This window comes from Mauremys reevesii, linkage group 19 (genome assembly GCF_016161935.1).
Source record: "Mauremys reevesii isolate NIE-2019 linkage group 19, ASM1616193v1, whole genome shotgun sequence".
Lineage (NCBI taxonomy): Eukaryota > Metazoa > Chordata > Testudines > Geoemydidae > Mauremys > Mauremys reevesii.
This window is the reverse complement of record NC_052641.1, coordinates 25,178,501-25,189,438: the sequence shown is the minus strand read 5'-3', so window position 1 is coordinate 25,189,438 and position 10,938 is coordinate 25,178,501. Positions and strand designations below refer to the sequence as shown.

Sequence of the window (10,938 nt, the reverse complement as noted above, 5' to 3'; positions counted from 1 at the left end):
CTTTTCTAATAAGATGTAGCCCTTTAAACTCCAACTCTTTAATCTGCTTTCCCCTCCTTGCTGATGCTCATAAGTGTTTAAAGCACTGAGGCCTGTCTGTAAAAGGCATGGCTGCTTTTTGTTCATGCCATGAATCTTTTCTTCAAAAACTCCTCCTGCATCTACACAGCTTTCCTGAAAAGTTGCACACACTTCTATTCTTTTTAAATGAGGAATCCAAAGCAAGGATTACAAAGCTATAAAAGAGGAAGTGGAGTACTTGGCAGAGCATTCCTTGAGATTTGCCAGCCTAAGTTCACAGATGTTTCTCAGATGGGTGAATTTGGAAATGAAGATCTACGTGGCATCTGTCAAAGGGCTAGTGTTTCTGATCTGTGACAAACACTGAGCAGGAGCTGCCTGCCCTACCGGCTAATGCTGCACCCAGCAGACACACCCATCACTGCTGCTAAGCCTGCGTACTTTACTAACCTTTCGGGCACTCGTTTGTACCTCATAACTCTCTTGTCCAGAATGAAAAATTAGCTCCTGTTGGGGTTCTGCCTGCAGTGCCACTGAGCTACAGCAGAGGCTCACAAATGCTTTTCCAATTACGGAGCCTGTCTTAATTGTCTGATTGCCTCAGTTCCCTGTGGCAGCTATAGCCATTGCTTGTGTGCAATGGGAGGAAACATGGCTAAGTGTTTTTAGCTGTATAAAAGCAGCTGCAGAGGAGAATCCAGGTCTCCAGGAACCACCTGCAAGTAGCTCACAGACCACTGGTGGGCCATGGCACCGTTTGGGACTCGCTGGAGAACGCTTGGACCTGGTACATCACTGGCTTGCTGCAGTCTGACCCTGGTGTGACACCACTGACATCCATGGGCCCGGCAGGACATTACTTACTGCACAGATTTTATTCATTTGCATAACTGAGCCCTTTGCTATTAAAATACCTTCTCCTGACAGTGCCTCGGTGGTGGGGGGCACAGGGAGGGGAGCTGGCAGGACGGTAGGAAAGAGACTGCAGGTGCAGTAGCTTTCTCTGCAATAGTCTTCGGTAGGAAACTAGTCACAAGAAAAGAATAATCAATAAAACCCTCAGCTACTCCCTCCAACAGCAAACCGAGTGGGATTCTGAGAGGATCCGTCAGTCCTCCAGCACTGAGGGGTGTGAGCCGGGGTTTATCTGGCTCCAGCTCAAAAAGAACCGCCCTTGCCAGTTGCCACAGTCTGCTGTTGGCCCATGTAGGCTGCACTGAAGTGAGCCGGGAGCTCTTGTGGGAAAATCAAATAGAGTCACTGTGCCCTTCCGAGGCTGCCCCATACACACCTGTCCAGCATGGCAGCTCTCACGTGCGTGGCGCCTGCTTTCATAAAACAGCACCAGCCAAGCTCCTGCTGCATTTTTGATGGCAACAGTAACATGGTGACACAGATGAGGGCTACCATGCTGGACATGTTCCAGTTGCCTCCTGCTCCTCCTAAAGCTGCTAAAGCTGCCCACCAAGCAGCTGGGAATAGCACGGGGCTGCCCCCGCCCCAACCCTCTCACGATCGGCTCTAGCTTGATGGAGAACGGCTCTTTTTACCTGTACAGGTTCAGAGTGTTTAACCCCTCAAGGGTGCAACAGTCGGGCTGCTTGAGCTGCAGTCAGTTTTAGAAACTCATTAAGTTCCTTGCTTGGAGTGGGAGGGCAGGCTAGACATGGGGCCAGATCAGATGAAAAGGATGCATAAAACACTGGAACACATTTGTCCAGCTTGAACACTGAATAATAACTCTTCACTTTGGAGAGTGCAATAAAAAACCAACTGCAAAGTGCTTCTCCTTTTTGTAGTGTTCTGTAAATCATGAGAGAGAGCGAAGAATTAGGCAACAGGTTTCTGAAGAGTTATGAGTAATGGATTTTCGTCCCCAGTTCAGGCCCATGCTAAAAATCTTTTTAACTACTGCATTAACTCTTTCATTGTTGGTGCAGCTGAAAGCTCCTGGGTCACACACTGTTATAATTTCAGCATCCTACCCTGGCTGATCAGGGGACATTGAAGATGGCTGTAGGCTCAAGGGGTGCCTCCTCGGCAGATGGGCTCGGCAGATGCACGGGTTCTCTTGTATTAACGTTGATGGAATCCAGGGCCCAAATAGTCCAAGCTGTTAACACGTCTAGGGTGTGGCAGTTAGCGACTTCAGCCTTCCTAGTGCCATGGCAAACACACCATTCAAATCCTTTTAACCTTTTCTTAAAGATACAGAAAAGGCAGGAAAGAAAAAGGTGAAAGCGTTTGGAATGTGAAGTATTAACCAAGGCTTTCATTTGAACCATAGCCCATGGTCCGGTTCCCTGCAGCTGGAGAAAGCTTTCAGAAAGAACCCCCCTGTCTGATAGGCTCTTAGATAGTAACATCTGTCCTGGGGAAGGGCAAAGAAGTGAGCTGAGATGGGCTGGAGCTGCTGCTGAAGTTCAATCCCATTTCCTACGGGGACAAAACAGACACAAAAGGGGAGAGAAAAGAAGAGCAAAGATTGAAAATGCAGTTTCTGTTTCTCATGTTAACTTTCATCTGCAACCGCAGTGCTGGAGAAACACAGGCCCAGCACACCGTCTTATCAGCCACTCTGAGACCTGGCAAACTTGTACCAGTGTGGGGCTGATTTGGGCATTGCATTTAGCTGCCTCTTTCTGGTCAAGGCTGACAGCAGTGTTGCAAAATACAGAGTCTTGCCTGGCTCCACCAGACTTTTCCTAGAGAGAAGGCAACAGGGGAGAATAGGAAAGCAAAAAATTAAGGTGAGGAAGGAAAAGGAGACAGTAGGAGGGTGGGGTGACAAAGTCTCAAATCCCAGTCAGTGTTTGGGATTTAATGGGAGCCAGTGGATCCCTTTCTCTGGCTCAGTCTGGTCAGGATGTCTCTCAGTTCCCAGGAGAGAGTGGGGGTGGCAGCCATGCTGGTGAAACTCACGCCTTCCCCTTCTTCCATCTTTCACTCAGCCAGCATTCTGGACACCAGCTTTCCCCCTTTGCTGAGTTTCCTTCCAAAGTCTCTTTTTTTATGACCTCTAAAAGGGAGTGATGGGTAGAAGAGAGCCCATCCCCGCATTATTTTGTCCTCCCTGATTTCTGACACCCCAGTTTTGGTTCACTGATTTTCAGTCCCACACTGTTCTTGTTTACCAGGCATGAGCCTATCACTGTCCTTGAGTTAGCTCAAGAAGCCTTTTTGGTTGGATTAATTCAGTCTCTCTTTTCTTTTGCACGTTTCCCCATTGCCATGTGTTGTTCTAGATTGTGACACTTTATGAACTTTCACTCACTTTTCACAGTTGAGCTCACAATTGGGATAAATTTGTAGGCCCAATCACCACACTAGCATCAAGAGCATTAATGATTAGGCTGTGACACTGATTCATCTGCATAAACCCTGCCAAGTATCTGCAGATGAAGAAGCAACAGAAATAAGGAAAGAAATTACTTGAATTCAATCCCAAGGTAAGATAGTGTAGGCCTAAAACTTGCCTATTCTGGTATGAAAATAGGAAAACCTCTAATCAGACCCTACAGGGATGCCCTATAGCAATGACTAGCACTTTAATATTACATACTTTTTATTTTAATAAATGTTCCCCAAATTAATACAGCGCATGTACAGGGCAGGGTCAGTTTGAAATGTGTCAGACGGTGGCATTACAAATATTTGTACAGATTTCTAAACACCAGTCGATAGCTGTTTGACCTCCAATCACATCTCAGAAGCAGGTGGCTCTGTAAGATGGCTGCACGGAACCCAGTGATGACGGCACAGACATGGGGCCTGAGCAGTCTGAAGGCTGCCACTGGAGGAGTTAGTGTCTAAGTCCTCGGTTGCATACGTTGCACGTTTGGAAACACGCGCTCCAGTGAGAGGTGCTGCGGAATGGGGAGGGGGTTTGCTGTCTATGCGTGCGGTGGGGCTTGATGCATTTTGTGACTGATGTGCTCGAGGGATTGCCATTTTTTTCTGAACTTACATTTGATCTGGATATTTGTGTTAGTTTTAACTTTCATTTTTGGGGCTTCCAAGTCTGTGGTTTCTGAATGGAGGGATGCGAGCACAGCGCTCACTGCCCCACTGCAATGTACTATCAAAACAGTCTGACCAGCCAGTGCCACAATAAATACCCAGCATAAGAAAGGAAAGGAGCAGCCTCTCCCTGTAGCCGTCTGCAGGCCACACTGTCAGTTGCAATTCAAACGCACCAGTATAAAATGCCCACTACAGATACAATGGTGTGTGCAGCACGGGGCTCTCTCCGTTTGCTAGGCAGAGATGAGAGCAGAGCGACAGGCCAGTGCTACCCGAAAGCTGAAGGGAAAGGGGACAAAGTGCACTTTATTTATTGTATTCATTTTGTTTCTTTGCTTGGGCTAATTTCGTTGAGGCTCCTGCTAGCATTAATTTTACCTCCACCCCTGAGTACCCTGCAGTCTCTGCAAAGCTTTAAACGGCTGTGCAATGAAGCAGAGGTGGCAGGGGCAAAGAAAGATCTGGGCTGGCTGCCCTAAGCAGCTAGCCGGCTAGGCTGGGAATGCAGCGGCATTAAGCTCTAGGCTTAAGAATGGGGAAAGCTCAGCACAGCAGGTGATTTTACATAAAACAAGGTCCTGCTCCCTCCATCAGCCTCCTTCCAAGTTTCTGTTCATCCTGCCTTCCTCTGGGGCTCTCTTCTTTGCCCCTCCCACTTCCCCACTGGATGTTGGGCATGTACCCCCAGCAGCTCTGCTCTCAGCTGTGGAGAGGGTAACGCCTTGCAGCAGGCAGGCAGGCAGCATGAGGAGCCTATGCTAGGGTCAAGGAAACAGAAGCCAAGTCTTGATGGAATGACTCTTGCCCCAACCCTATCCCCTCGCTGCTGGAAGCCCTCCAGCCCACAAGTGCGCTCCGCTTGAGAACAGGCCACCCCCGAAGGGACGCCAGCACTAACTTAGAGTAGCCATGCTAATGAAAGCATGGCTGTGCGGGCAGAGGCTGGCTGGTGCGGGTCCATGTGCCTGCAGGCAGATCATCCTCCCCGAGTACCACCGATAACATTGCACGTGCTTTCGGGAAGGGTGCTTGGCAGAATAATGAACGATTTGCCTTGAGACGTGTTGCACTGAAATTTCATTCTGCAAGAATGTAGCTAAAAAGACACAAACCCATCTGATAATCTTCCATGTCTCACCCCAGACTCCATCTGTCACATGCTGCCCACTCACTGGTAAGGAGTGTGCTCGCCTAACAAGTACTGAGCACTAGACGAGATGTGCGGGTGATGGGACAGTCAGACTATTTCCAGACCCAGGTTACGAGCCTCCACCTCTTGTATTAGTTCTATTCACTAGCACTGGCCTCATTTGGACCAATATCGATTCCAGTGTGGTTGCTTCTTCAGTACCCGTCCCCAGAGACGCGCCTAGATGCAGCAAACAATAACATGCTAACATACAATATCAATCAATAACAATGGTTTGACCTTGTCGCTCCCCTTTCATCTGGGGCTCCCAAGACACTCACAAAGCTGGTGACGTCAGGAACAGAACCCAGGAGTCCTGACGCCCAGCTCTCTGCTTTAGGCTATACTGGCGCCCTATTATAAAAGCAATATTTGTTTGTTTGCGATTCCCATCTTTCGAGGTCTCACAGGCCGGTCTGTAAATAGCACAGGATGGAAATTGGGCTACGCAGGGCAGACTCCGCCCATGGTCTTGAGTGATGGAAGACAGAGGAAATGTGGGGAGGGCTGCGCCCTGCCCCAGGCTGTGCAGTCCCGACAGGGCCACCCTGCCAGAGCCAGGCTCTCCTGCGAGCCCCCGGGTGGCGTGGCAGCTACTGAGCAGAGAAGCTCTGTCGCTGCGGCTAGCTCTAAAATGATCACATGATTTTTGAATAATATTTTTGTCTTTCCTGTTGCGGCCCTTGTAACCCGCATCAGCAGCAGATGTTTGGGATGCTAACTACGGAGGCTGTAACATCCTACGTCGTGCTTTTATCCTGCCGTTCAGAGCACGCCATCAGCCTTGGCACAGCCCGAGGCTTTTCTCAGAAAGAGACCCAGGACTTAGCTAGCATGGAAAGTTATAAATTGTCTCCCATCCCTAGAAACAGGGCTGCCTCTTGCCCTGTCTCTCTCCAGACCATGGATAAGCTCATTAACTGGGCAGTGTGACAAATGCTGATTTGTAGTGCAATTGCTTTCAGATGAATTGCATCAGAGCCAGTATCAGCAGCAGGATTCTCAGTTCCCAGCTCCCTTGAAGTAATAAAGCAATTCACACCAAAGATTTAAAAAGGGGGGGAAATGTTTCCAAGCTCTTGCACTGAATGGAGTTATTCATAGCACCGTGGACAGGAAGCCCTGGATGCTAAAGCACTGGGGATCTGCTCTCATCTCGGCCTGGGCCCGGAATGGCCGTATTCATTATTGTCTTTTGCTGAGATGACAACTAAAGCACCAGTTCCTGGTTCCTGTTGCTAAAGTATCACCCAGAGGTGTTCAGATACGTGGCTGCAGCTGTTGGAAAGCCATTGAAGTCACTCTCAAAGTGGAGACTCTTTCGAGGGGCATGTTCCACGCGCAGGAGCCGAGCCATGTTGTTCTTTCAGGAGGCTTTTCTTGGGCCTAGCAGGCTTTGTACGTTATGCAGGAGCCCAAAGCTTGGCTGAATGGGGAGCTAGGCTGGAGGCAGAGCCAGAGAAGTCCAAAGAATCATACAGGTGGGGGATCCCAGCTAGGCGATGTTGTGCCTCCCCATGGTTCCAACACCGAAGGAGGGACCAGGCTCAGACGGTGCATTTTCTTCATGTTGTAGCCATGACTGGGGTCCCCAGAGCCAGCAGCATGGGGCCATGGGGACTGCTAGAGAGTAGGGCCACCAGCAGCCCTGGCAGGGCTTGTGCATAGGCTCTCTGTGCAGAGTTGCTGCTCCCACTTTGCACCTCCCAGGGCCCTGGGGCAGGGTTCCGGGGGGACTTCACCTTTGCACACCCGACTGGCTTATCATGGGCCGTCACTAGAGAATGTCCATCACCCCAGGGGCATGTGTGTCAGAGCGGTCACTGATCACACCAGCAGATGCTGTGGAGTGGCAGGAAAGGGATGGAATTTCCTGGGGAGCTGAAGAGGAGGAGAGCACCTGGACTGAAGCAGTTGGTGAAAACGTATTCAGATTATTTGTGATTATAATGTTGTTAACACATGATCCTTAGAGATCCTGGGGTGAAAGTGCTGTGTCGTGCATGGAATCCCAACAAAGGGGAGTAAATATTAAAGCTGTTCAGTCATGGGAAAAAAACCTCACAACACTTTTCCAACCCACTCTATTATCTCCACCTACCCTAATGGGGAGAGGGACAAATCTCCTTACCACTCTCTACAAGGTCACACAGTGCACTGGAGCCAGGGAGAGAACCCGCTTCCCATCTCTAACCACTCTGGACCATGCTGCCTTCTGTGACCAAACCCATCCATAGTGGGGAAGTGACAAATGCCTTTGCACACACACGGGCCAGGTTCAGGGGTGGGGATAGGTAAGGAAAAGTCCACCCAAGAAGCCCCTTCCCTACAAGGAGAGGAAGAAAGGCTCATGCATTGGCTATTCCCTAGCCTGTGGAACGTTGCCTCTGAATGTGAGGAGCGTTTGTCCTTTGCAGAGTAGTGTTTGGCCACATGCCTTCTGTGACATCTAGTGGTTGCTTTAAAATGAGATCCTGAATCTGCACAGCTGTGTCCCAGCCCATGCTGAGAAGCCAGGACCATAGAAATGGGGGTACAGTCATTTCATTTCATTAGTACATCCCCACACGGCTCTCGCAATGCAAGGAGAGCATTCCGGAGTAGAAGACAAAGGAATCCTTTCACCTGCAGTACGATTTTCATCATCAAGGCTGCTAATTACCTTTTTTTCTTAAGTTATGACGGAGAATATGGAGGAGTTAATTATGTGTGGAATTACTTTCGTTTTTGCTGGTGGACATATATTTATTTATGCCTGAAACCCTTTAGTCTCAGACTGTATTACGTGACTGTAGTACTGTGCATCTTAGTTTATGTAATGTGACTAGTGCAAACAAATAAAAACTAGAGCAGAAAACAGCAGCTCCAGTCCTACTGTAGGAATTTAAAGGGAGCAGTGAACAGCTGTTTATGCAATTTTTTTCCTTTTAAAATTCAAAATCTGTAAGGACATAAGGACACTAACATAGATATGGGTCCGCAGGACAGCACATGGGATGTAATTATAAGTAAGATGTATGAGCACAGAATTATTTTCCAAACTAGAAGCAAATCATGATAAATCAAAGACAAAATTAGGACCACCCAAAAATGAAGATGTATGGAAAATGTTTTATTCTGTTGAGGTTATTGTTACAATCTCCTTCTCCAGCAGGTTTACAGGTTGTGATATATGAGCAGTAGTTAGGGAGATTTATGCATGTTTGAGCCCTGCCTCTCTCTTTTTCCCTCCGTTGCTTTTATGGCCTCAGAAGAAATCCTCTAATGAACTGTAAGATCTGTGTTATCAGCCCAGAGTGTCACAGTATATCATGTTAGCATTCAGTACACAATTTATGGGATGGCTTTAGGTTTTTGCAGGGTTCCATGATGGCCCCCTGGCCACCAGTGCAGGCTAACTGGTGGGAAGCGAGAGGTGTCTAGGAGCTGTGAATAAGGATGTGTCTGGGAGGGTTTCTCAGACGAACCTGTGTGATTCAGGGGCACACCTCCCACTGAGACACAAGGAGACCTCTGCTCCTCAGTCATTCAGGTGCAATTCTGCATGTACCCAGAGCTTTATTTTACACCACTGTCCAGGTGCCACAGCACAATCGGTACTTTAGACAGCACCCTGGAGTGACAAATGGAGAGTCAATTTCGCTCTTCTCTTGTATGAGAGTTAATGGTGGGGAAAGGTGCCAGACAGACAACAGTCCTGAGACCTTCTCTCCACAAGACAGGTGCGCTGGTAAAACTAGCTTCCCACGCACAGATTGGGTGGGCTGCCGTCCTCCCGGGCACATTGACTCAGTAGCCTTCCGGCTGAGATTGCCACCCAGACAGCCAGTCATGGAAGTGGCTTTGTGACCTGGGCAGAGCCCTGCCAGACGCATTCCACAGGGGCGGAAGAGCCTGCAGATGACAGCTCTGACCAGCTGCTGCAGGGCTGCGCTGCAGGGTGCCTCAGAGGAGAAATGGATGGACTAGCTGAGGAACCAGTAACTGTGAGGGACTCAAAGGCAGATCCTGTATTACCAATGAGGTCATTTCGATTATGTGCCAAAGGTAATACTGGTTAAAATGCAGGGGGGATGGGGGCAGGGAGGACATGCATGGGCTTGTCCATTCCATTCCCATGCTGCACCTGCTGTGCAGCCACTGGGGTCGTTCTTGAACTGCATGGCCTTTGGGCTCAGGGGCCAGTGAAAAAGCCCTGTGTGGATTAGAGCCAAGGAGGATGCCTGAAGGCCGGGCTGGATTTGCACCTTATGTGCCAATAGGCACAGCATCTTCTCACCCCACCCCCCGGCTGACCTCCATGTTGCACACAGTTTTAGAGAGGTGAGGCGCCCCTAGAACACCGGGGCCGCCTCATTGGAAATCTGGCCTGGCAGATGTGGGGTCGCTTTGGTCACAGGCTCATTGTCACCAGCTTTTGCTGTGAGCATCCTTGGTAGCCAGGCCCCTGCACCCTGGACACGATAGTCCCTGAGAATCACTTTGCATGAGCATTGCTGCAGGATCCAGGACCTAACCGTGCCTCAGCCAGTTCCCACCTCCTGCCTGCCTGTGTGCAGTGAGAGCCTACTGCCTACAGCGTAAGGCAGGAGTGGGCCAGGCTGGCTGAGGGGTCCCCTTGTCACTGGATTTCAGTGGGAGCCAGGCGCCTAGGCAGATCTCACTGGCACCCAAACACCTGTAAGAATCCGGCCCCTACTTCCTGGCATGTGTTTCGCTGCTTAAACGGGAAACATTATAGTAAGCGGTGACAATATTACACACCCATGCCTGGTACAAAGAGATATGCAGGCATGTCTGCTACAAACCAGTAGGGACTATTTATCTGCAGCTTAGAGCCATTTCAGAGAGGAACCTCTCCCCCCTCAATGGCAAACAGCAGCAGCAGCGAGGAGGAATAACAGCAGAAATGGGGTAATGTTGCTGATCACAGATAAGTGAGGCGTGCTAGGAAGGCATTTATGAATGGATTTGGAGCGTCATTAGAAGTTGGAAAGGATCTCTCTCTCCCACACACTTGCATGCACACGCACCCACCCACCCATCATATACACAGCGTTTCGGGCGTTCCAGAAGAACTGGATTGCCCAGACACCTGGAGCCTGCTAGGCTCGTTGTGGTATTTCAGTCCTGGAGCGTCTCTACTTCCCAGTAAAACATTTCTGCATCTCTTGAGATGGACAAGGAGCAAGGAAGACACTGAGTCATGTACTTTGCATTTAATACAACAGACAGAGCCTGCCTGCCTGGAACCTCGTGCCTGCCATCTTCCGGAAAGGAGCGCACCCTGATGGGAATTCGGAACTCGGGTTGCCAACATTCTAATCGCACAAAACCGAACACCCTTGCCCAGTCCCTGCCCTGAGGCCCCGCCCCTTGCCCAAGGCCCCGCCCCTACTCACTCATCCCCCCTCCCTCTGTCACTTGCTCTCCCACACATTCACTCGCTCATTTTCACTGGGCTGAGGCAGGCGGTTGGGGTGTGGGAGGGGGCGAGGGCTCCGGCTGGGGGTGCAGGCTCTGGGGTGAGGCCAGGGATGAGGTTTGGGGTGCAGGAGGGGGCTCTGGGCTGGGGTCGAGGGGTTCAGGGTGCAGGAGGGGTTCCGAGGTGGGGCAGAGGGTTGGAGGATGGGAGGGAGTGAGAGATACAGGCTACAGGAGGGAGTTTGGGTGCGGGAGGGGCTCAGGGTTGGGGCAGGGGGTTG

General features: G+C 50.0%; 1 long non-coding RNA gene across 1 annotated transcript in view; it reads left to right on the top strand.

Moving 5' to 3' along the window:
- Window positions 1-3,427: 3,427 nt before the first annotated feature.
- LOC120386845 overlaps window positions 3,428-10,938 on the top strand; it is a 28,676-nt gene continuing 21,165 nt past the window's right edge. Inside the window, exon 1 of the long non-coding RNA XR_005589940.1 lies at window positions 3,428-3,470. This is a non-coding gene — a long non-coding RNA (uncharacterized LOC120386845). The remainder of the gene's footprint in view (window positions 3,471-10,938) is intronic.